The sequence below is a fragment of the Nelusetta ayraudi genome, unplaced genomic scaffold (assembly GCF_046127955.1).
Source record: "Nelusetta ayraudi isolate G7.1 ecotype Tasmania unplaced genomic scaffold, CSIRO-AGI_Nayr_v1 ptg000135l, whole genome shotgun sequence".
NCBI classification, from domain to species: Eukaryota; Metazoa; Chordata; class Actinopteri; order Tetraodontiformes; family Monacanthidae; genus Nelusetta; species Nelusetta ayraudi.
This window is the reverse complement of record NW_027466185.1, coordinates 3,789,220-3,805,537: the sequence shown is the minus strand read 5'-3', so window position 1 is coordinate 3,805,537 and position 16,318 is coordinate 3,789,220. Positions and strand designations below refer to the sequence as shown.

Below are 16,318 nucleotides of genomic sequence, written 5' to 3'. Positions count from 1 at the left end.
CACAAAGTTGCACGTGGAAACAGCACCCCTGCCGGGACAAAAAGCTTACGGCACCTGGTATTCCCAGGCGGTCTCCCATCCAAGTACTAACCAGGCCCGACCCTGCTTAGCTTCCGAGATCAGACGAGATCGGGCGTTCTCAGGGTGGTATGGCCGTAAGCGAGAGACGCTGTTGCAAACAGGCCTTATAAACCTGCAGCATGGAGGAAGTGCACCTTGCCTATGAAGCCGTGCATGTGGTGTTCATTTATTCATTCATTCATTCATTCATTTAGTTAGTTAGTTAGTTAGTTAGTTAGTTTGTGAGTTTGTTTAAATGAACCGCCAGCAAAAAACAGTTTGTCTTGTGATTTCCTCATAAAGTTGCACGTGGAAACAGCACCCCCTGCCGGGACAAAAAGCTTACGGCACCTGGTATTCCCAGGCGGTCTCCCATCCAAGTACTAACCAGGCCCGACCCTGCTTAGCTTCCGAGATCAGACGAGATCGGGCGTTCTCAGGGTGGTATGGCCGTAAGCGAGAGACGCTGTTGCAAACAGGCCTTATAAACCTGCAGCATGGAGGAAGTGCACCTTGCCTATGAAGCCGTGCATGTGGTGTTCATTCATTCATTCATTCATTCATTCATTTAGTTAGTTAGTTAGTTAGTTTGTGAGTTTGTTTAAATGAACCGCCAGCAAAAAACAGTTTGTCTTGTGATTTCCTCATAAAGTTGCACGTGGAAACAGCACCCCCTGCCGGGACAAAAAGCTTACGGCACCTGGTATTCCCAGGCGGTCTCCCATCCAAGTACTAACCAGGCCCGACCCTGCTTAGCTTCCGAGATCAGACGAGATCGGGCGTTCTCAGGGTGGTATGGCCGTAAGCGAGAGACGCTGTTGCAAACAGGCCTTATAAACCTGCAGCATGGAGGAAGTGCACCTTGCCTATGAAGCCGTGCATGTGGTGTTCATTTATTCATTCATTCATTCATTCATTTAGTTAGTTAGTTAGTTAGTTTGTGAGTTTGTTTAAATGAACCGCCAGCAAAAAACAGTTTGTCTTGTGATTTCCTCACAAAGTTGCACGTGGAAACAGCACCCCTGCCGGGACAAAAAGCTTACGGCACCTGGTATTCCCAGGCGGTCTCCCATCCAAGTACTAACCAGGCCCGACCCTGCTTAGCTTCCGAGATCAGACGAGATCGGGCATTCTCAGGGTGGTATGGCCGTAAGCGAGAGACGCTGTTGCAAACAGGCCTTATAAACCTGCAGCATGGAGGAAGTGCACCTTGCCTATGAAGCCGTGCATGTGGTGTTCATTTATTCATTCATTCATTTAGTTAGTTAGTTAGTTTGTGAGTTTGTTTAAATGAACCGGCAGCAAAAAACAGTTTGTCTTGTGATTTCCTCATAAAGTTGCACGTGGAAACAGCACCCCCTGCCGGGACAAAAAGCTTACGGCACCTGGTATTCCCAGGCGGTCTCCCATCCAAGTACTAACCAGGCCCGACCCTGCTTAGCTTCCGAGATCAGACGAGATCGGGCGTTCTCAGGGTGGTATGGCCGTAAGCGAGAGACGCTGTTGCAAACAGGCCTTATAAACCTGCAGCATGGAGGAAGTGCACCTTGCCTATGAAGCCGTGCATGTGGTGTTCATTTATTCATTCATTCATTCATTCATTTAGTTAGTTAGTTAGTTAGTTTGTGAGTTTGTTTAAATGAACCGCCAGCAAAAAACAGTTTGTCTTGTGATTTCCTCACAAAGTTGCACGTGGAAACAGCACCCCTGCCGGGACAAAAAGCTTACGGCACCTGGTATTCCCAGGCGGTCTCCCATCCAAGTACTAACCAGGCCCGACCCTGCTTAGCTTCCGAGATCAGACGAGATCGGGCGTTCTCAGGGTGGTATGGCCGTAAGCGAGAGACGCTGTTGCAAACAGGCCTTATAAACCTGCAGCATGGAGGAAGTGCACCTTGCCTATGAAGCCGTGCATGTGGTGTTCATTTATTCATTCATTCATTTAGTTAGTTAGTTAGTTTGTGAGTTTGTTTAAATGAACCGGCAGCAAAAAACAGTTTGTCTTGTGATTTCCTCATAAAGTTGCACGTGGAAACAGCACCCCCTGCCGGGACAAAAAGCTTACGGCACCTGGTATTCCCAGGCGGTCTCCCATCCAAGTACTAACCAGGCCCGACCCTGCTTAGTTTCCGAGATCAGACGAGATCGGGCGTTCTCAGGGTGGTATGGCCGTAAGCGAGAGACGCTGTTGCAAACAGGCCTTATAAACCTGCAGCATGGAGGAAGTGCACCTTGCCTATGAAGCCGTGCATGTGGTGTTCATTTATTCATTCATTCATTTAGTTAGTTAGTTAGTTAGTTAGTTTGTGAGTTTGTTTAAATGAACCGCCAGCAAAAAACAGTTTGTCTTGTGATTTCCTCATAAAGTTGCACGTGGAAACAGCACCCCCTGCCGGGACAAAAAGCTTACGGCACCTGGTATTCCCAGGCGGTCTCCCATCCAAGTACTAACCAGGCCCGACCCTGCTTAGCTTCCGAGATCAGACGAGATCGGGCGTTCTCAGGGTGGTATGGCCGTAAGCGAGAGACGCTGTTGCAAACAGGCCTTATAAACCTGCAGCATGGAGGAAGTGCACCTTGCCTATGAAGCCGTGCATGTGGTGTTCATTTATTCATTCATTCATTTAGTTAGTTAGTTAGTTTGTGAGTTTGTTTAAATGAACCGGCAGCAAAAAACAGTTTGTCTTGTGATTTCCTCATAAAGTTGCACGTGGAAACAGCACCCCCTGCCGGGACAAAAAGCTTACGGCACCTGGTATTCCCAGGCGGTCTCCCATCCAAGTACTAACCAGGCCCGACCCTGCTTAGCTTCCGAGATCAGACGAGATCGGGCGTTCTCAGGGTGGTATGGCCGTAAGCGAGAGACGCTGTTGCAAACAGGCCTTATAAACCTGCAGCATGGAGGAAGTGCACCTTGCCTATGAAGCTGTGCATGTGGTGTTCATTTATTCATTCATTCATTCATTCATTTAGTTAGTTAGTTAGTTAGTTTGTGAGTTTGTTTATATGAACCGCCAGCAAAAAACAGTTTGTCTTGTGATTTCCTCATAAAGTTGCACGTGGAAACAGCACCCCCTGCCGGGACAAAAAGCTTACGGCACCTGGTATTCCCAGGCGTTCTCCCATCCAAGTACTAACCAGGCCCGACCCTGCTTAGCTTCCGAGATCAGACGAGATCGGGCGTTCTCAGGGTGGTATGGCCGTAAGCGAGAGACGCTGTTGCAAACAGGCCTTATAAACCTGCAGCATGGAGGAAGTGCACCTTGCCTATGAAGCCGTGCATGTGGTGTTCATTTATTCATTCATTCATTTAGTTAGTTAGTTAGTTTGTGAGTTTGTTTAAATGAACCGGCAGCAAAAAACAGTTTGTCTTGTGATTTCCTCATAAAGTTGCACGTGGAAACAGCACCCCCTGCCGGGACAAAAAGCTTACGGCACCTGGTATTCCCAGGCGGTCTCCCATCCAAGTACTAACCAGGCCCGACCCTGCTTAGCTTCCGAGATCAGACAGATCGGGCGTTCTCAGGGTGGTATGTCCGTAAGCGAGAGACGCTGTTGCAAACAGGCCTTATAAACCTGCAGCATGGAGGAAGTGCACCTTGCCTATGAAGCCGTGCATGTGGTGTTCATTTATTCATTCATTCATTCATTCATTCATTTAGTTAGTTAGTTAGTTTGTGAGTTTGTTTAAATGAACCGGCAGCAAAAAACAGTTTGTCTTGTGATTTCCTCATAAAGTTGCACGTGGAAACAGCACCCCCTGCCGGGACAAAAAGCTTACGGCACCTGGTATTCCCAGGCGGTCTCCCATCCAAGTACTAACCAGGCCCGACCCTGCTTAGCTTCCGAGATCAGACGAGATCGGGCGTTCTCAGGGTGGTATGGCCGTAAGCGAGAGACGCTGTTGCAAACAGGCCTTATAAACCTGCAGCATGGAGGAAGTGCACCTTGCCTATGAAGCCGTGCATGTGGTGTTCATTTATTCATTCATTCATTTAGTTAGTTAGTTAGTTTGTGAGTTTGTTTGTGAGTTTGTTTAAATGAACCGGCAGCAAAAAACAGTTTGTCTTGTGATTTCCTCACAAAGTTGCACGTGGAAACAGCACCCCCTGCCGGGACAAAAAGCTTACGGCACCTGGTATTCCCAGGCGGTCTCCCATCCAAGTACTAACCAGGCCCGACCCTGCTTAGCTTCCGAGATCAGACGAGATCGGGCGTTCTCAGGGTGGTATGGCCGTAAGCGAGAGACGCTGTTGCAAACAGGCCTTATAAACCTGCAGCATGGAGGAAGTGCACCTTGCCTATGAAGCCGTGCATGTGGTGTTCATTCATTCATTCATTCATTCATTCATTTAGTTAGTTAGTTAGTTAGTTTGTGAGTTTGTTTAAATGAACCGCCAGCAAAAAACAGTTTGTCTTGTGATTTCCTCATAAAGTTGCACGTGGAAACAGCACCCCCTGCCGGGACAAAAAGCTTACGGCACCTGGTATTCCCAGGCGGTCTCCGATCCAAGTACTAACCAGGCCCGACCCTGCTTAGCTTCCGAGATCAGACGAGATCGGGCGTTCTCAGGGTGGTATGGCCGTAAGCGAGAGACGCTGTTGCAAACAGGCCTTATAAACCTGCAGCATGGAGGAAGTGCACCTTGCCTATGAAGCCGTGCATGTGGTGTTCATTTATTCATTCATTCATTCATTCATTTAGTTAGTTAGTTAGTTAGTTTGTGAGTTTGTTTAAATGAACCGGCAGCAAAAAACAGTTTGTCTTGTGATTTCCTCACAAAGTTGCACGTGGAAACAGCACCCCTGCCGGGACAAAAAGCTTACGGCACCTGGTATTCCCAGGCGGTCTCCCATCCAAGTACTAACCAGGCCCGACCCTGCTTAGCTTCCGAGATCAGACGAGATCGGGCGTTCTCAGGGTGGTATGGCCGTAAGCGAGAGACGCTGTTGCAAACAGGCCTTATAAACCTGCAGCATGGAGGAAGTGCACCTTGCCTATGAAGCCGTGCATGTGGTGTTCATTTATTCATTCATTCATTTAGTTAGTTAGTTAGTTTGTGAGTTTGTTTAAATGAACCGGCAGCAAAAAACAGTTTGTCTTGTGATTTCCTCATAAAGTTGCACGTGGAAACAGCACCCCCTGCCGGGACAAAAAGCTTACGGCACCTGGTATTCCCAGGCGGTCTCCCATCCAAGTACTAACCAGGCCCGACCCTGCTTAGCTTCCGAGATCAGACGAGATCGGGCGTTCTCAGGGTGGTATGGCCGTAAGCGAGAGACGCTGTTGCAAACAGGCCTTATAAACCTGCAGCATGGAGGAAGTGCACCTTGCCTATGAAGCCGTGCATGTGGTGTTCATTTATTCATTCATTCATTTAGTTAGTTAGTTAGTTTGTGAGTTAGTTTGTGAGTTTGTTTAAATGAACCGGCAGCAAAAAACAGTTTGTCTTGTGATTTCCTCATAAAGTTGCACGTGGAAACAGCACCCCCTGCCGGGACAAAAAGCTTACGGCACCTGGTATTCCCAGGCGGTCTCCCATCCAAGTACTAACCAGGCCCGACCCTGCTTAGCTTCCGAGATCAGACGAGATCGGGCGTTCTCAGGGTGGTATGGCCGTAAGCGAGAGACGCTGTTGCAAACAGGCCTTATAAACCTGCAGCATGGAGGAAGTGCACCTTGCCTATGAAGCCGTGCATGTGGTGTTCATTTATTTATTCATTCATTCATTCATTCATTTAGTTAGTTAGTTAGTTAGTTTGTGAGTTTGTTTAAATGAACCGGCAGCAAAAAACAGTTTGTCTAGTGATTTCCTCATAAAGTTGCACGTGGAAACAGCACCCCCTGCCGGGACAAAAAGCTTACGGCACCTGGTATTCCCAGGCGGTCTCCCATCCAAGTACTAACCAGGCCCGACCCTGCTTAGCTTCCGAGATCAGACGAGATCGGGCGTTCTCAGGGTGGTATGGCCGTAAGCGAGAGACGCTGTTGCAAACAGGCCTTATAAACCTGCAGCATGGAGGAAGTGCACCTTGCCTATGAAGCCGTGCATGTGGTGTTCATTTATTCATTCATTCATTTAGTTAGTTAGTTAGTTTGTGAGTTAGTTTGTGAGTTTGTTTAAATGAACCGGCAGCAAAAAACAGTTTGTCTTGTGATTTCCTCACAAAGTTGCACGTGGAAACAGCACCCCCTGCCGGGACAAAAAGCTTACGGCACCTGGTATTCCCAGGCGGTCTCCCATCCAAGTACTAACCAGGCCCGACCCTGCTTAGCTTCCGAGATCAGACGAGATCGGGCGTTCTCAGGGTGGTATGGCCGTAAGCGAGAGACGCTGTTGCAAACAGGCCTTATAAACCTGCAGCATGGAGGAAGTGCACCTTGCCTATGAAGCCGTGCATGTGGTGTTCATTTATTCATTCATTCATTTAGTTAGTTAGTTAGTTTGTGAGTTAGTTTGTGAGTTTGTTTAAATGAACCGCCAGCAAAAAACAGTTTGTCTTGTGATTTCCTCACAAAGTTGCACGTGGAAACAGCACCCCCTGCCGGGACAAAAAGCTTACGGCACCTGGTATTCCCAGGCGGTCTCCCATCCAAGTACTAACCAGGCCCGACCCTGCTTAGCTTCCGAGATCAGACGAGATCGGGCGTTCTCAGGGTGGTATGGCCGTAAGCGAGAGACGCTGTTGCAAACAGGCCTTATAAACCTGCAGCATGGAGGAAGTGCACCTTGCCTATGAAGCCGTGCATGTGGTGTTCATTTATTCATTCATTCATTTAGTTAGTTAGTTAGTTTGTGAGTTAGTTTGTGAGTTTGTTTAAATGAACCGGCAGCAAAAAACAGTTTGTCTTGTGATTTCCTCATAAAGTTGCACGTGGAAACAGCACCCCCTGCCGGGACAAAAAGCTTACGGCACCTGGTATTCCCAGGCGGTCTCCCATCCAAGTACTAACCAGGCCCGACCCTGCTTAGCTTCCGAGATCAGACGAGATCGGGCGTTCTCAGGGTGGTATGGCCGTAAGCGAGAGACGCTGTTGCAAACAGGCCTTATAAACCTGCAGCATGGAGGAAGTGCACCTTGCCTATGAAGCCGTGCATGTGGTGTTCATTTATTCATTCATTCATTCATTCATTTAGTTAGTTAGTTAGTTAGTTTGTGAGTTTGTTTAAATGAACCGGCAGCAAAAAACAGTTTGTCTTGTGATTTCCTCACAAAGTTGCACGTGGAAACAGCACCCCCTGCCGGGACAAAAAGCTTACGGCACCTGGTATTCCCAGGCGGTCTCCCATCCAAGTACTAACCAGGCCCGACCCTGCTTAGCTTCCGAGATCAGACGAGATCGGGCGTTCTCAGGGTGGTATGGCCGTAAGCGAGAGACGCTGTTGCAAACAGGCCTTATAAACCTGCAGCATGGAGGAAGTGCACCTTGCCTATGAAGCCGTGCATGTGGTGTTCATTTATTCATTCATTCATTTAGTTAGTTAGTTAGTTTGTGAGTTAGTTTGTGAGTTTGTTTAAATGAACCGCCAGCAAAAAACAGTTTGTCTTGTGATTTCCTCACAAAGTTGCACGTGGAAACAGCACCCCCTGCCGGGACAAAAAGCTTACGGCACCTGGTATTCCCAGGCGGTCTCCCATCCAAGTACTAACCAGGCCCGACCCTGCTTAGCTTCCGAGATCAGACGAGATCAGGCGTTCTCAGGGTGGTATGGCCGTAAGCGAGAGACGCTGTTGCAAACAGGCCTTATAAACCTGCAGCATGGAGGAAGTGCACCTTGCCTATGAAGCCGTGCATGTGGTGTTCATTTATTCATTCATTCATTCATTCATTTAGTTAGTTAGTTAGTTAGTTTGTGAGTTTGTTTAAATGAACCGCCAGCAAAAAACAGTTTGTCTTGTGATTTCCTCACAAAGTTGCACGTGGAAACAGCACCCCCTGCCGGGACAAAAAGCTTACGGCACCTGGTATTCCCAGGCGGTCTCCCATCCAAGTACTAACCAGGCCCGACCCTGCTTAGCTTCCGAGATCAGACGAGATCGGGCGTTCTCAGGGTGGTATGGCCGTAAGCGAGAGACGCTGTTGCAAACAGGCCTTATAAACCTGCAGCATGGAGGAAGTGCACCTTGCCTATGAAGCCGTGCATGTGGTGTTCATTTATTCATTCATTCATTTAGTTAGTTAGTTAGTTTGTGAGTTAGTTTGTGAGTTTGTTTAAATGAACCGGCAGCAAAAAACAGTTTGTCTTGTGATTTCCTCATAAAGTTGCACGTGGAAACAGCACCCCCTGCCGGGACAAAAAGCTTACGGCACCTGGTATTCCCAGGCGGTCTCCCATCCAAGTACTAACCAGGCCCGACCCTGCTTAGCTTCCGAGATCAGACGAGATCGGGCGTTCTCAGGGTGGTATGGCCGTAAGCGAGAGACGCTGTTGCAAACAGGCCTTATAAACCTGCAGCATGGAGGAAGTGCACCTTGCCTATGAAGCCGTGCATGTGGTGTTCATTTATTCATTCATTCATTTAGTTAGTTAGTTAGTTAGTTTGTGAGTTTGTTTAAATGAACCGGCAGCAAAAAACAGTTTGTCTTGTGATTTCCTCATAAAGTTGCACGTGGAAACAGCACCCCCTGCCGGGACAAAAAGCTTACGGCACCTGGTATTCCCAGGCGGTCTCCCATCCAAGTACTAACCAGGCCCGACCCTGCTTAGCTTCCGAGATCAGACGAGATCGGGCGTTCTCAGGGTAGTATGGCCGTAAGCGAGAGACGCTGTTGCAAACAGGCCTTATAAACCTGCAGCATGGAGGAAGTGCACCTTGCCTATGAAGCCGTGCATGTGGTGTTCATTTATTCATTCATTCATTTAGTTAGTTAGTTAGTTTGTGAGTTAGTTTGTGAGTTTGTTTAAATGAACCGGCAGCAAAAAACAGTTTGTCTTGTGATTTCCTCACAAAGTTGCACGTGGAAACAGCACCCCCTGCCGGGACAAAAAGCTTACGGCACCTGGTATTCCCAGGCGGTCTCCCATCCAAGTACTAACCAGGCCCGACCCTGCTTAGCTTCCGAGATCAGACGAGATCGGGCGTTCTCAGGGTGGTATGGCCGTAAGCGAGAGACGCTGTTGCAAACAGGCCTTATAAACCTGCAGCATGGAGGAAGTGCACCTTGCCTATGAAGCCGTGCATGTGGTGTTCATTTATTCATTCATTCATTTAGTTAGTTAGTTAGTTTGTGAGTTAGTTTGTGAGTTTGTTTAAATGAACCGGCAGCAAAAAACAGTTTGTCTTGTGATTTCCTCACAAAGTTGCACGTGGAAACAGCACCCCCTGCCGGGACAAAAAGCTTACGGCACCTGGTATTCCCAGGCGGTCTCCCATCCAAGTACTAACCAGGCCCGACCCTGCTTAGCTTCCGAGATCAGACGTGATCGGGCGTTCTGAGGGTGGTATGGCCGTAAGCGAGAGACGCTGTTGCAAACAGGCCTTATAAACCTGCAGCATGGAGGAAGTGCACCTTGCCTATGAAGCCGTGCATGTGGTGTTCATTTATTCATTCATTCATTTAGTTAGTTAGTTAGTTAGTTTGTGAGTTAGTTTGTGAGTTTGTTTAAATGAACCGGCAGCAAAAAACAGTTTGTCTTGTGATTTCCTCATAAAGTTGCACGTGGAAACAGCACCCCCTGCCGGGACAAAAAGCTTACGGCACCTGGTATTCCCAGGCGGTCTCCCATCCAAGTACTAACCAGGCCCGACCCTGCTTAGCTTCCGAGATCAGACGAGATCGGGCGTTCTCAGGGTGGTATGGCCGTAAGCGAGAGACGCTGTTGCAAACAGGCCTTATAAACCTGCAGCATGGAGGAAGTGCACCTCGCCTATGAAGCCGTGCATGTGGTGTTCATTTATTCATTCATTCATTTAGTTAGTTAGTTAGTTTGTGAGTTAGTTTGTGAGTTTGTTTAAATGAACCGGCAGCAAAAAACAGTTTGTCTTGTGATTTCCTCACAAAGTTGCACGTGGAAACAGCACCCCCTGCCGGGACAAAAAGCTTACGGCACCTGGTATTCCCAGGCGGTCTCCCATCCAAGTACTAACCAGGCCCGACCCTGCTTAGCTTCCGAGATCAGACGAGATCGGGCGTTCTGAGGGTGGTATGGCCGTAAGCGAGAGACGCTGTTGCAAACAGGCCTTATAAACCTGCAGCATGGAGGAAGTGCACCTTGCCTATGAAGCCGTGCATGTGGTGTTCATTTATTCATTCATTCATTTAGTTAGTTAGTTAGTTAGTTTGTGAGTTAGTTTGTGAGTTTGTTTAAATGAACCGGCAGCAAAAAACAGTTTGTCTTGTGATTTCCTCATAAAGTTGCACGTGGAAACAGCACCCCCTGCCGGGACAAAAAGCTTACGGCACCTGGTATTCCCAGGCGGTCTCCCATCCAAGTACTAACCAGGCCCGACCCTGCTTAGCTTCCGAGATCAGACGAGATCGGGCGTTCTCAGGGTGGTATGGCCGTAAGCGAGAGACGCTGTTGCAAACAGGCCTTATAAACCTGCAGCATGGAGGAAGTGCACCTTGCCTATGAAGCCGTGCATGTGGTGTTCATTTATTCATTCATTCATTTAGTTAGTTAGTTAGTTTGTGAGTTAGTTTGTGAGTTTGTTTAAATGAACCGGCAGCAAAAAACAGTTTGTCTTGTGATTTCCTCACAAAGTTGCACGTGGAAACAGCACCCCCTGCCGGGACAAAAAGCTTACGGCACCTGGTATTCCCAGGCGGTCTCCCATCCAAGTACTAACCAGGCCCGACCCTGCTTAGCTTCCGAGATCAGACGAGATCGGGCGTTCTCAGGGTGGTATGGCCGTAAGCGAGAGATGCTGTTGCAAACAGGCCTTATAAACCTGCAGCATGGAGGAAGTGCACCTTGCCTATGAAGCCGTGCATGTGGTGTTCATTTATTCATTCATTCATTTAGTTAGTTAGTTAGTTAGTTTGTGAGTTTGTTTAAATGAACCGGCAGCAAAAAACAGTTTGTCTTGTGATTTCCTCATAAAGTTGCACGTGGAAACAGCACCCCCTGCCGGGACAAAAAGCTTACGGCACCTGGTATTCCCAGGCGGTCTCCCATCCAAGTACTAACCAGGCCCGACCCTGCTTAGCTTCCGAGATCAGACGAGATCGGGCGTTCTCAGGGTGGTATGGCCGTAAGCGAGAGACGCTGTTGCAAACAGGCCTTATAAACCTGCAGCATGGAGGAAGTGCACCTTGCCTATGAAGCCGTGCATGTGGTGTTCATTTATTCATTCATTCATTTAGTTAGTTAGTTAGTTAGTTTGTGAGTTTGTTTAAATGAACCGGCAGCAAAAAACAGTTTGTCTTGTGATTTCCTCATAAAGTTGCACGTGGAAACAGCACCCCCTGCCGGGACAAAAAGCTTACGGCACCTGGTATTCCCAGGCGGTCTCCCATCCAAGTACTAACCAGGCCCGACCCTGCTTAGCTTCCGAGATCAGACGAGATCGGGCGTTCTCAGGGTGGTATGGCCGTAAGCGAGAGACGCTGTTGCAAACAGGCCTTATAAACCTGCAGCATGGAGGAAGTGCACCTTGCCTATGAAGCCGTGCATGTGGTGTTCATTTATTCATTCATTCATTTAGTTAGTTAGTTAGTTTGTGAGTTAGTTTGTGAGTTTGTTTAAATGAACCGGCAGCAAAAAACAGTTTGTCTTGTGATTTCCTCACAAAGTTGCACGTGGAAACAGCACCCCCTGCCGGGACAAAAAGCTTACGGCACCTGGTATTCCCAGGCGGTCTCCCATCCAAGTACTAACCAGGCCCGACCCTGCTTAGCTTCCGAGATCAGACGAGATCGGGCGTTCTCAGGGTGGTATGGCCGTAAGCGAGAGACGCTGTTGCAAACAGGCCTTATAAACCTGCAGCATGGAGGAAGTGCACCTTGCCTATGAAGCCGTGCATGTGGTGTTCATTTATTCATTCATTCATTTAGTTAGTTAGTTAGTTAGTTTGTGAGTTTGTTTAAATGAACCGGCAGCAAAAAACAGTTTGTCTTGTGATTTCCTCATAAAGTTGCACGTGGAAACAGCACCCCCTGCCGGGACAAAAAGCTTACAGCACCTGGTATTCCCAGGCGGTCTCCCATCCAAGTACTAACCAGGCCCGACCCTGCTTAGCTTCCGAGATCAGACGAGATCGGGCGTTCTCAGGGTGGTATGGCCGTAAGCGAGAGACGCTGTTGCAAACAGGCCTTATAAACCTGCAGCATGGAGGAAGTGCACCTTGCCTATGAAGCCGTGCATGTGGTGTTCATTTATTCATTCATTCATTTAGTTAGTTAGTTAGTTAGTTTGTGAGTTTGTTTAAATGAACCGGCAGCAAAAAACAGTTTGTCTTGTGATTTCCTCATAAAGTTGCACGTGGAAACAGCACCCCCTGCCGGGACAAAAAGCTTACGGCACCTGGTATTCCCAGGCGGTCTCCCATCCAAGTACTAACCAGGCCCGACCCTGCTTAGCTTCCGAGATCAGACGAGATCGGGCGTTCTCAGGGTGGTATGGCCGTAAGCGAGAGACGCTGTTGCAAACAGGCCTTATAAACCTGCAGCATGGAGGAAGTGCACCTTGCCTATGAAGCCGTGCATGTGGTGTTCATTTATTCATTCATTCATTTAGTTAGTTAGTTAGTTTGTGAGTTAGTTTGTGAGTTTGTTTAAATGAACCGGCAGCAAAAAACAGTTTGTCTTGTGATTTCCTCACAAAGTTGCACGTGGAAACAGCACCCCCTGCCGGGACAAAAAGCTTACGGCACCTGGTATTCCCAGGCGGTCTCCCATCCAAGTACTAACCAGGCCCGACCCTGCTTAGCTTCCGAGATCAGACGAGATCGGGCGTTCTCAGGGTGGTATGGCCGTAAGCGAGAGACGCTGTTGCAAACAGGCCTTATAAACCTGCAGCATGGAGGAAGTGCACCTTGCCTATGAAGCCGTGCATGTGGTGTTCATTTATTCATTCATTCATTTAGTTAGTTAGTTAGTTAGTTTGTGAGTTAGTTTGTGAGTTTGTTTAAATGAACCGGCAGCAAAAAACAGTTTGTCTTGTGATTTCCTCATAAAGTTGCACGTGGAAACAGCACCCCCTGCCGGGACAAAAAGCTTACGGCACCTGGTATTCCCAGGCGGTCTCCCATCCAAGTACTAACCAGGCCCGACCCTGCTTAGCTTCCGAGATCAGACGAGATCGGGCGTTCTCAGGGTGGTATGGCCGTAAGCGAGAGACGCTGTTGCAAACAGGCCTTATAAACCTGCAGCATGGAGGAAGTGCACCTTGCCTATGAAGCCGTGCATGTGGTGTTCATTTATTCATTCATTCATTTAGTTAGTTAGTTAGTTAGTTTGTGAGTTTGTTTAAATGAACCGGCAGCAAAAAACAGTTTGTCTTGTGATTTCCTCATAAAGTTGCACGTGGAAACAGCACCCCCTGCCGGGACAAAAAGCTTACGGCACCTGGTATTCCCAGGCGGTCTCCCATCCAAGTACTAACCAGGCCCGACCCTGCTTAGCTTCCGAGATCAGACGAGATCGGGCGTTCTCAGGGTGGTATGGCCGTAAGCGAGAGACGCTGTTGCAAACAGGCCTTATAAACCTGCAGCATGGAGGAAGTGCACCTTGCCTATGAAGCCGTGCATGTGGTGTTCATTTATTCATTCATTCATTTAGTTAGTTAGTTAGTTTGTGAGTTAGTTTGTGAGTTTGTTTAAATGAACCGGCAGCAAAAAACAGTTTGTCTTGTGATTTCCTCACAAAGTTGCACGTGGAAACAGCACCCCCTGCCGGGACAAAAAGCTTACGGCACCTGGTATTCCCAGGCGGTCTCCCATCCAAGTACTAACCAGGCCCGACCCTGCTTAGCTTCCGAGATCAGACGAGATCGGGCGTTCTCAGGGTGGTATGGCCGTAAGCGAGAGACGCTGTTGCAAACAGGCCTTATAAACCTGCAGCATGGAGGAAGTGCACCTTGCCTATGAAGCCGTGCATGTGGTGTTCATTTATTCATTCATTCATTTAGTTAGTTAGTTAGTTAGTTTGTGAGTTTGTTTAAATGAACCGGCAGCAAAAAACAGTTTGTCTTGTGATTTCCTCATAAAGTTGCACGTGGAAACAGCACCCCCTGCCGGGACAAAAAGCTTACAGCACCTGGTATTCCCAGGCGGTCTCCCATCCAAGTACTAACCAGGCCCGACCCTGCTTAGCTTCCGAGATCAGACGAGATCGGGCGTTCTCAGGGTGGTATGGCCGTAAGCGAGAGACGCTGTTGCAAACAGGCCTTATAAACCTGCAGCATGGAGGAAGTGCACCTTGCCTATGAAGCCGTGCATGTGGTGTTCATTTATTCATTCATTCATTTAGTTAGTTAGTTAGTTAGTTTGTGAGTTTGTTTAAATGAACCGGCAGCAAAAAACAGTTTGTCTTGTGATTTCCTCATAAAGTTGCACGTGGAAACAGCACCCCCTGCCGGGACAAAAAGCTTACGGCACCTGGTATTCCCAGGCGGTCTCCCATCCAAGTACTAACCAGGCCCGACCCTGCTTAGCTTCCGAGATCAGACGAGATCGGGCGTTCTCAGGGTGGTATGGCCGTAAGCGAGAGACGCTGTTGCAAACAGGCCTTATAAACCTGCAGCATGGAGGAAGTGCACCTTGCCTATGAAGCCGTGCATGTGGTGTTCATTTATTCATTCATTCATTTAGTTAGTTAGTTAGTTTGTGAGTTAGTTTGTGAGTTTGTTTAAATGAACCGGCAGCAAAAAACAGTTTGTCTTGTGATTTCCTCACAAAGTTGCACGTGGAAACAGCACCCCCTGCCGGGACAAAAAGCTTACGGCACCTGGTATTCCCAGGCGGTCTCCCATCCAAGTACTAACCAGGCCCGACCCTGCTTAGCTTCCGAGATCAGACGAGATCGGGCGTTCTCAGGGTGGTATGGCCGTAAGCGAGAGACGCTGTTGCAAACAGGCCTTATAAACCTGCAGCATGGAGGAAGTGCACCTTGCCTATGAAGCCGTGCATGTGGTGTTCATTTATTCATTCATTCATTTAGTTAGTTAGTTAGTTAGTTTGTGAGTTAGTTTGTGAGTTTGTTTAAATGAACCGGCAGCAAAAAACAGTTTGTCTTGTGATTTCCTCATAAAGTTGCACGTGGAAACAGCACCCCCTGCCGGGACAAAAAGCTTACGGCACCTGGTATTCCCAGGCGGTCTCCCATCCAAGTACTAACCAGGCCCGACCCTGCTTAGCTTCCGAGATCAGACGAGATCGGGCGTTCTCAGGGTGGTATGGCCGTAAGCGAGAGACGCTGTTGCAAACAGGCCTTATAAACCTGCAGCATGGAGGAAGTGCACCTTGCCTATGAAGCCGTGCATGTGGTGTTCATTTATTCATTCATTCATTCATTCATTTAGTTAGTTAGTTAGTTAGTTTGTGAGTTTGTTTAAATGAACCGGCAGCAAAAAACAGTTTGTCTTGTGATTTCCTCACAAAGTTGCACGTGGAAACAGCACCCCCTGCCGGGACAAAAAGCTTACGGCACCTGGTATTCCCAGGCGGTCTCCCATCCAAGTACTAACCAGGCCCGACCCTGCTTAGCTTCCGAGATCAGACGAGATCGGACTTTCTCAGGGTGGTATGGCCGTAAGCGAGAGACGCTGTTGCAAACAGGCCTTATAAACCTGCAGCATGGAGGAAGTGCACCTTGCCTATGAAGCCGTGCATGTGGTGTTCATTTATTCATTCATTCATTCATTCATTTAGTTAGTTAGTTAGTTAGTTTGTGAGTTTGTTTAAATGAACCGCCAGCAAAAAACAGTTTGTCTTGTGATTTCCTCACAAAGTTGCACGTGGAAACAGCACCCCCTGCCGGGACAAAAAGCTTACGGCACCTGGTATTCCCAGGCGGTCTCCCATCCAAGTACTAACCAGGCCCGACCCTGCTTAGCTTCCGAGATCAGACGAGATCGGGCGTTCTGAGGGTGGTATGGCCGTAAGCGAGAGACGCTGTTGCAAACAGGCCTTATAAACCTGCAGCATGGAGGAAGTGCACCTTGCCTATGAAGCCGTGCATGTGGTGTTCATTTATTCATTCATTCATTTAGTTAGTTAGTTAGTTAGTTTGTGAGTTAGTTTGTGAGTTTGTTTAAATGAACCGGCAGCAAAAAACAGTTTGTCTTGTGATTTCCTCATAAAGTTGCACGTG

The 16,318-nt window shown here is 48.1% G+C and overlaps 47 non-coding genes across 47 annotated transcripts; all 47 read right to left on the bottom strand.

Annotated features, from left to right (window-relative positions):
- Positions 1–42: 42 nt before the first annotated feature.
- On the bottom strand, positions 43–161 carry LOC142877594 (5S ribosomal RNA). Its single transcript, XR_012923900.1, has one exon. It is a non-coding gene; the product is annotated as a 5S ribosomal RNA (ribosomal RNA).
- A 238-nt stretch (positions 162–399) lies between these two features.
- Positions 400–518, bottom strand: LOC142877593 (5S ribosomal RNA). Its single transcript, XR_012923899.1, has one exon. It is a non-coding gene; the product is annotated as a 5S ribosomal RNA (ribosomal RNA).
- A 230-nt stretch (positions 519–748) lies between these two features.
- LOC142877592 (5S ribosomal RNA) lies at positions 749–867 on the bottom strand. Its single transcript, XR_012923898.1, has one exon. It is a non-coding gene; the product is annotated as a 5S ribosomal RNA (ribosomal RNA).
- Positions 868–1,096: 229 nt separating this feature from the next.
- Positions 1,097–1,215, bottom strand: LOC142878218 (5S ribosomal RNA). Its single transcript, XR_012924496.1, has one exon. It is a non-coding gene; the product is annotated as a 5S ribosomal RNA (ribosomal RNA).
- Positions 1,216–1,433: 218 nt separating this feature from the next.
- Positions 1,434–1,552, bottom strand: LOC142877591 (5S ribosomal RNA). Its single transcript, XR_012923897.1, has one exon. It is a non-coding gene; the product is annotated as a 5S ribosomal RNA (ribosomal RNA).
- A 229-nt stretch (positions 1,553–1,781) lies between these two features.
- Positions 1,782–1,900, bottom strand: LOC142877590 (5S ribosomal RNA). Its single transcript, XR_012923896.1, has one exon. It is a non-coding gene; the product is annotated as a 5S ribosomal RNA (ribosomal RNA).
- Positions 1,901–2,118: 218 nt separating this feature from the next.
- On the bottom strand, positions 2,119–2,237 carry LOC142878410 (5S ribosomal RNA). The gene has a single exon (XR_012924679.1). It is a non-coding gene; the product is annotated as a 5S ribosomal RNA (ribosomal RNA).
- Positions 2,238–2,463: 226 nt separating this feature from the next.
- LOC142877588 (5S ribosomal RNA) lies at positions 2,464–2,582 on the bottom strand. The gene has a single exon (XR_012923894.1). It is a non-coding gene; the product is annotated as a 5S ribosomal RNA (ribosomal RNA).
- A 218-nt stretch (positions 2,583–2,800) lies between these two features.
- On the bottom strand, positions 2,801–2,919 carry LOC142877587 (5S ribosomal RNA). Its single transcript, XR_012923893.1, has one exon. It is a non-coding gene; the product is annotated as a 5S ribosomal RNA (ribosomal RNA).
- A 230-nt stretch (positions 2,920–3,149) lies between these two features.
- Positions 3,150–3,268, bottom strand: LOC142878476 (5S ribosomal RNA). The gene has a single exon (XR_012924743.1). It is a non-coding gene; the product is annotated as a 5S ribosomal RNA (ribosomal RNA).
- A 218-nt stretch (positions 3,269–3,486) lies between these two features.
- LOC142878585 (5S ribosomal RNA) lies at positions 3,487–3,604 on the bottom strand. Its single transcript, XR_012924848.1, has one exon. It is a non-coding gene; the product is annotated as a 5S ribosomal RNA (ribosomal RNA).
- A 230-nt stretch (positions 3,605–3,834) lies between these two features.
- LOC142877586 (5S ribosomal RNA) lies at positions 3,835–3,953 on the bottom strand. The gene has a single exon (XR_012923892.1). It is a non-coding gene; the product is annotated as a 5S ribosomal RNA (ribosomal RNA).
- Positions 3,954–4,183: 230 nt separating this feature from the next.
- LOC142877585 (5S ribosomal RNA) lies at positions 4,184–4,302 on the bottom strand. Its single transcript, XR_012923891.1, has one exon. It is a non-coding gene; the product is annotated as a 5S ribosomal RNA (ribosomal RNA).
- Positions 4,303–4,532: 230 nt separating this feature from the next.
- Positions 4,533–4,651, bottom strand: LOC142878520 (5S ribosomal RNA). Its single transcript, XR_012924785.1, has one exon. It is a non-coding gene; the product is annotated as a 5S ribosomal RNA (ribosomal RNA).
- A 229-nt stretch (positions 4,652–4,880) lies between these two features.
- Positions 4,881–4,999, bottom strand: LOC142877583 (5S ribosomal RNA). Its single transcript, XR_012923890.1, has one exon. It is a non-coding gene; the product is annotated as a 5S ribosomal RNA (ribosomal RNA).
- A 218-nt stretch (positions 5,000–5,217) lies between these two features.
- On the bottom strand, positions 5,218–5,336 carry LOC142877582 (5S ribosomal RNA). The gene has a single exon (XR_012923889.1). It is a non-coding gene; the product is annotated as a 5S ribosomal RNA (ribosomal RNA).
- Positions 5,337–5,566: 230 nt separating this feature from the next.
- On the bottom strand, positions 5,567–5,685 carry LOC142877581 (5S ribosomal RNA). The gene has a single exon (XR_012923888.1). It is a non-coding gene; the product is annotated as a 5S ribosomal RNA (ribosomal RNA).
- Positions 5,686–5,919: 234 nt separating this feature from the next.
- Positions 5,920–6,038, bottom strand: LOC142877580 (5S ribosomal RNA). The gene has a single exon (XR_012923887.1). It is a non-coding gene; the product is annotated as a 5S ribosomal RNA (ribosomal RNA).
- Positions 6,039–6,268: 230 nt separating this feature from the next.
- Positions 6,269–6,387, bottom strand: LOC142877579 (5S ribosomal RNA). Its single transcript, XR_012923886.1, has one exon. It is a non-coding gene; the product is annotated as a 5S ribosomal RNA (ribosomal RNA).
- A 230-nt stretch (positions 6,388–6,617) lies between these two features.
- Positions 6,618–6,736, bottom strand: LOC142877578 (5S ribosomal RNA). Its single transcript, XR_012923885.1, has one exon. It is a non-coding gene; the product is annotated as a 5S ribosomal RNA (ribosomal RNA).
- Positions 6,737–6,966: 230 nt separating this feature from the next.
- LOC142877576 (5S ribosomal RNA) lies at positions 6,967–7,085 on the bottom strand. Its single transcript, XR_012923883.1, has one exon. It is a non-coding gene; the product is annotated as a 5S ribosomal RNA (ribosomal RNA).
- A 230-nt stretch (positions 7,086–7,315) lies between these two features.
- On the bottom strand, positions 7,316–7,434 carry LOC142877575 (5S ribosomal RNA). Its single transcript, XR_012923882.1, has one exon. It is a non-coding gene; the product is annotated as a 5S ribosomal RNA (ribosomal RNA).
- A 230-nt stretch (positions 7,435–7,664) lies between these two features.
- On the bottom strand, positions 7,665–7,783 carry LOC142878260 (5S ribosomal RNA). The gene has a single exon (XR_012924535.1). It is a non-coding gene; the product is annotated as a 5S ribosomal RNA (ribosomal RNA).
- A 230-nt stretch (positions 7,784–8,013) lies between these two features.
- Positions 8,014–8,132, bottom strand: LOC142877574 (5S ribosomal RNA). Its single transcript, XR_012923881.1, has one exon. It is a non-coding gene; the product is annotated as a 5S ribosomal RNA (ribosomal RNA).
- Positions 8,133–8,362: 230 nt separating this feature from the next.
- On the bottom strand, positions 8,363–8,481 carry LOC142877573 (5S ribosomal RNA). The gene has a single exon (XR_012923880.1). It is a non-coding gene; the product is annotated as a 5S ribosomal RNA (ribosomal RNA).
- Positions 8,482–8,703: 222 nt separating this feature from the next.
- LOC142878273 (5S ribosomal RNA) lies at positions 8,704–8,822 on the bottom strand. Its single transcript, XR_012924547.1, has one exon. It is a non-coding gene; the product is annotated as a 5S ribosomal RNA (ribosomal RNA).
- Positions 8,823–9,052: 230 nt separating this feature from the next.
- LOC142877572 (5S ribosomal RNA) lies at positions 9,053–9,171 on the bottom strand. The gene has a single exon (XR_012923879.1). It is a non-coding gene; the product is annotated as a 5S ribosomal RNA (ribosomal RNA).
- Positions 9,172–9,401: 230 nt separating this feature from the next.
- On the bottom strand, positions 9,402–9,520 carry LOC142878449 (5S ribosomal RNA). Its single transcript, XR_012924716.1, has one exon. It is a non-coding gene; the product is annotated as a 5S ribosomal RNA (ribosomal RNA).
- A 234-nt stretch (positions 9,521–9,754) lies between these two features.
- On the bottom strand, positions 9,755–9,873 carry LOC142877571 (5S ribosomal RNA). Its single transcript, XR_012923878.1, has one exon. It is a non-coding gene; the product is annotated as a 5S ribosomal RNA (ribosomal RNA).
- Positions 9,874–10,103: 230 nt separating this feature from the next.
- LOC142878376 (5S ribosomal RNA) lies at positions 10,104–10,222 on the bottom strand. Its single transcript, XR_012924646.1, has one exon. It is a non-coding gene; the product is annotated as a 5S ribosomal RNA (ribosomal RNA).
- A 234-nt stretch (positions 10,223–10,456) lies between these two features.
- LOC142877570 (5S ribosomal RNA) lies at positions 10,457–10,575 on the bottom strand. Its single transcript, XR_012923877.1, has one exon. It is a non-coding gene; the product is annotated as a 5S ribosomal RNA (ribosomal RNA).
- Positions 10,576–10,805: 230 nt separating this feature from the next.
- LOC142877569 (5S ribosomal RNA) lies at positions 10,806–10,924 on the bottom strand. Its single transcript, XR_012923876.1, has one exon. It is a non-coding gene; the product is annotated as a 5S ribosomal RNA (ribosomal RNA).
- Positions 10,925–11,146: 222 nt separating this feature from the next.
- On the bottom strand, positions 11,147–11,265 carry LOC142877567 (5S ribosomal RNA). Its single transcript, XR_012923875.1, has one exon. It is a non-coding gene; the product is annotated as a 5S ribosomal RNA (ribosomal RNA).
- A 222-nt stretch (positions 11,266–11,487) lies between these two features.
- Positions 11,488–11,606, bottom strand: LOC142877566 (5S ribosomal RNA). Its single transcript, XR_012923874.1, has one exon. It is a non-coding gene; the product is annotated as a 5S ribosomal RNA (ribosomal RNA).
- A 230-nt stretch (positions 11,607–11,836) lies between these two features.
- Positions 11,837–11,955, bottom strand: LOC142877564 (5S ribosomal RNA). Its single transcript, XR_012923872.1, has one exon. It is a non-coding gene; the product is annotated as a 5S ribosomal RNA (ribosomal RNA).
- Positions 11,956–12,177: 222 nt separating this feature from the next.
- Positions 12,178–12,296, bottom strand: LOC142878170 (5S ribosomal RNA). Its single transcript, XR_012924449.1, has one exon. It is a non-coding gene; the product is annotated as a 5S ribosomal RNA (ribosomal RNA).
- Positions 12,297–12,518: 222 nt separating this feature from the next.
- LOC142877563 (5S ribosomal RNA) lies at positions 12,519–12,637 on the bottom strand. Its single transcript, XR_012923871.1, has one exon. It is a non-coding gene; the product is annotated as a 5S ribosomal RNA (ribosomal RNA).
- A 230-nt stretch (positions 12,638–12,867) lies between these two features.
- LOC142877562 (5S ribosomal RNA) lies at positions 12,868–12,986 on the bottom strand. The gene has a single exon (XR_012923870.1). It is a non-coding gene; the product is annotated as a 5S ribosomal RNA (ribosomal RNA).
- Positions 12,987–13,220: 234 nt separating this feature from the next.
- Positions 13,221–13,339, bottom strand: LOC142877561 (5S ribosomal RNA). The gene has a single exon (XR_012923869.1). It is a non-coding gene; the product is annotated as a 5S ribosomal RNA (ribosomal RNA).
- A 222-nt stretch (positions 13,340–13,561) lies between these two features.
- On the bottom strand, positions 13,562–13,680 carry LOC142877560 (5S ribosomal RNA). The gene has a single exon (XR_012923868.1). It is a non-coding gene; the product is annotated as a 5S ribosomal RNA (ribosomal RNA).
- A 230-nt stretch (positions 13,681–13,910) lies between these two features.
- Positions 13,911–14,029, bottom strand: LOC142879054 (5S ribosomal RNA). The gene has a single exon (XR_012925284.1). It is a non-coding gene; the product is annotated as a 5S ribosomal RNA (ribosomal RNA).
- Positions 14,030–14,251: 222 nt separating this feature from the next.
- On the bottom strand, positions 14,252–14,370 carry LOC142878169 (5S ribosomal RNA). The gene has a single exon (XR_012924448.1). It is a non-coding gene; the product is annotated as a 5S ribosomal RNA (ribosomal RNA).
- Positions 14,371–14,592: 222 nt separating this feature from the next.
- Positions 14,593–14,711, bottom strand: LOC142879053 (5S ribosomal RNA). The gene has a single exon (XR_012925283.1). It is a non-coding gene; the product is annotated as a 5S ribosomal RNA (ribosomal RNA).
- Positions 14,712–14,941: 230 nt separating this feature from the next.
- On the bottom strand, positions 14,942–15,060 carry LOC142879052 (5S ribosomal RNA). Its single transcript, XR_012925282.1, has one exon. It is a non-coding gene; the product is annotated as a 5S ribosomal RNA (ribosomal RNA).
- A 234-nt stretch (positions 15,061–15,294) lies between these two features.
- LOC142879051 (5S ribosomal RNA) lies at positions 15,295–15,413 on the bottom strand. Its single transcript, XR_012925281.1, has one exon. It is a non-coding gene; the product is annotated as a 5S ribosomal RNA (ribosomal RNA).
- Positions 15,414–15,643: 230 nt separating this feature from the next.
- Positions 15,644–15,762, bottom strand: LOC142878538 (5S ribosomal RNA). Its single transcript, XR_012924802.1, has one exon. It is a non-coding gene; the product is annotated as a 5S ribosomal RNA (ribosomal RNA).
- Positions 15,763–15,992: 230 nt separating this feature from the next.
- On the bottom strand, positions 15,993–16,111 carry LOC142878375 (5S ribosomal RNA). The gene has a single exon (XR_012924645.1). It is a non-coding gene; the product is annotated as a 5S ribosomal RNA (ribosomal RNA).
- Between the last annotated feature and the right edge of the window lie 207 nt (positions 16,112–16,318).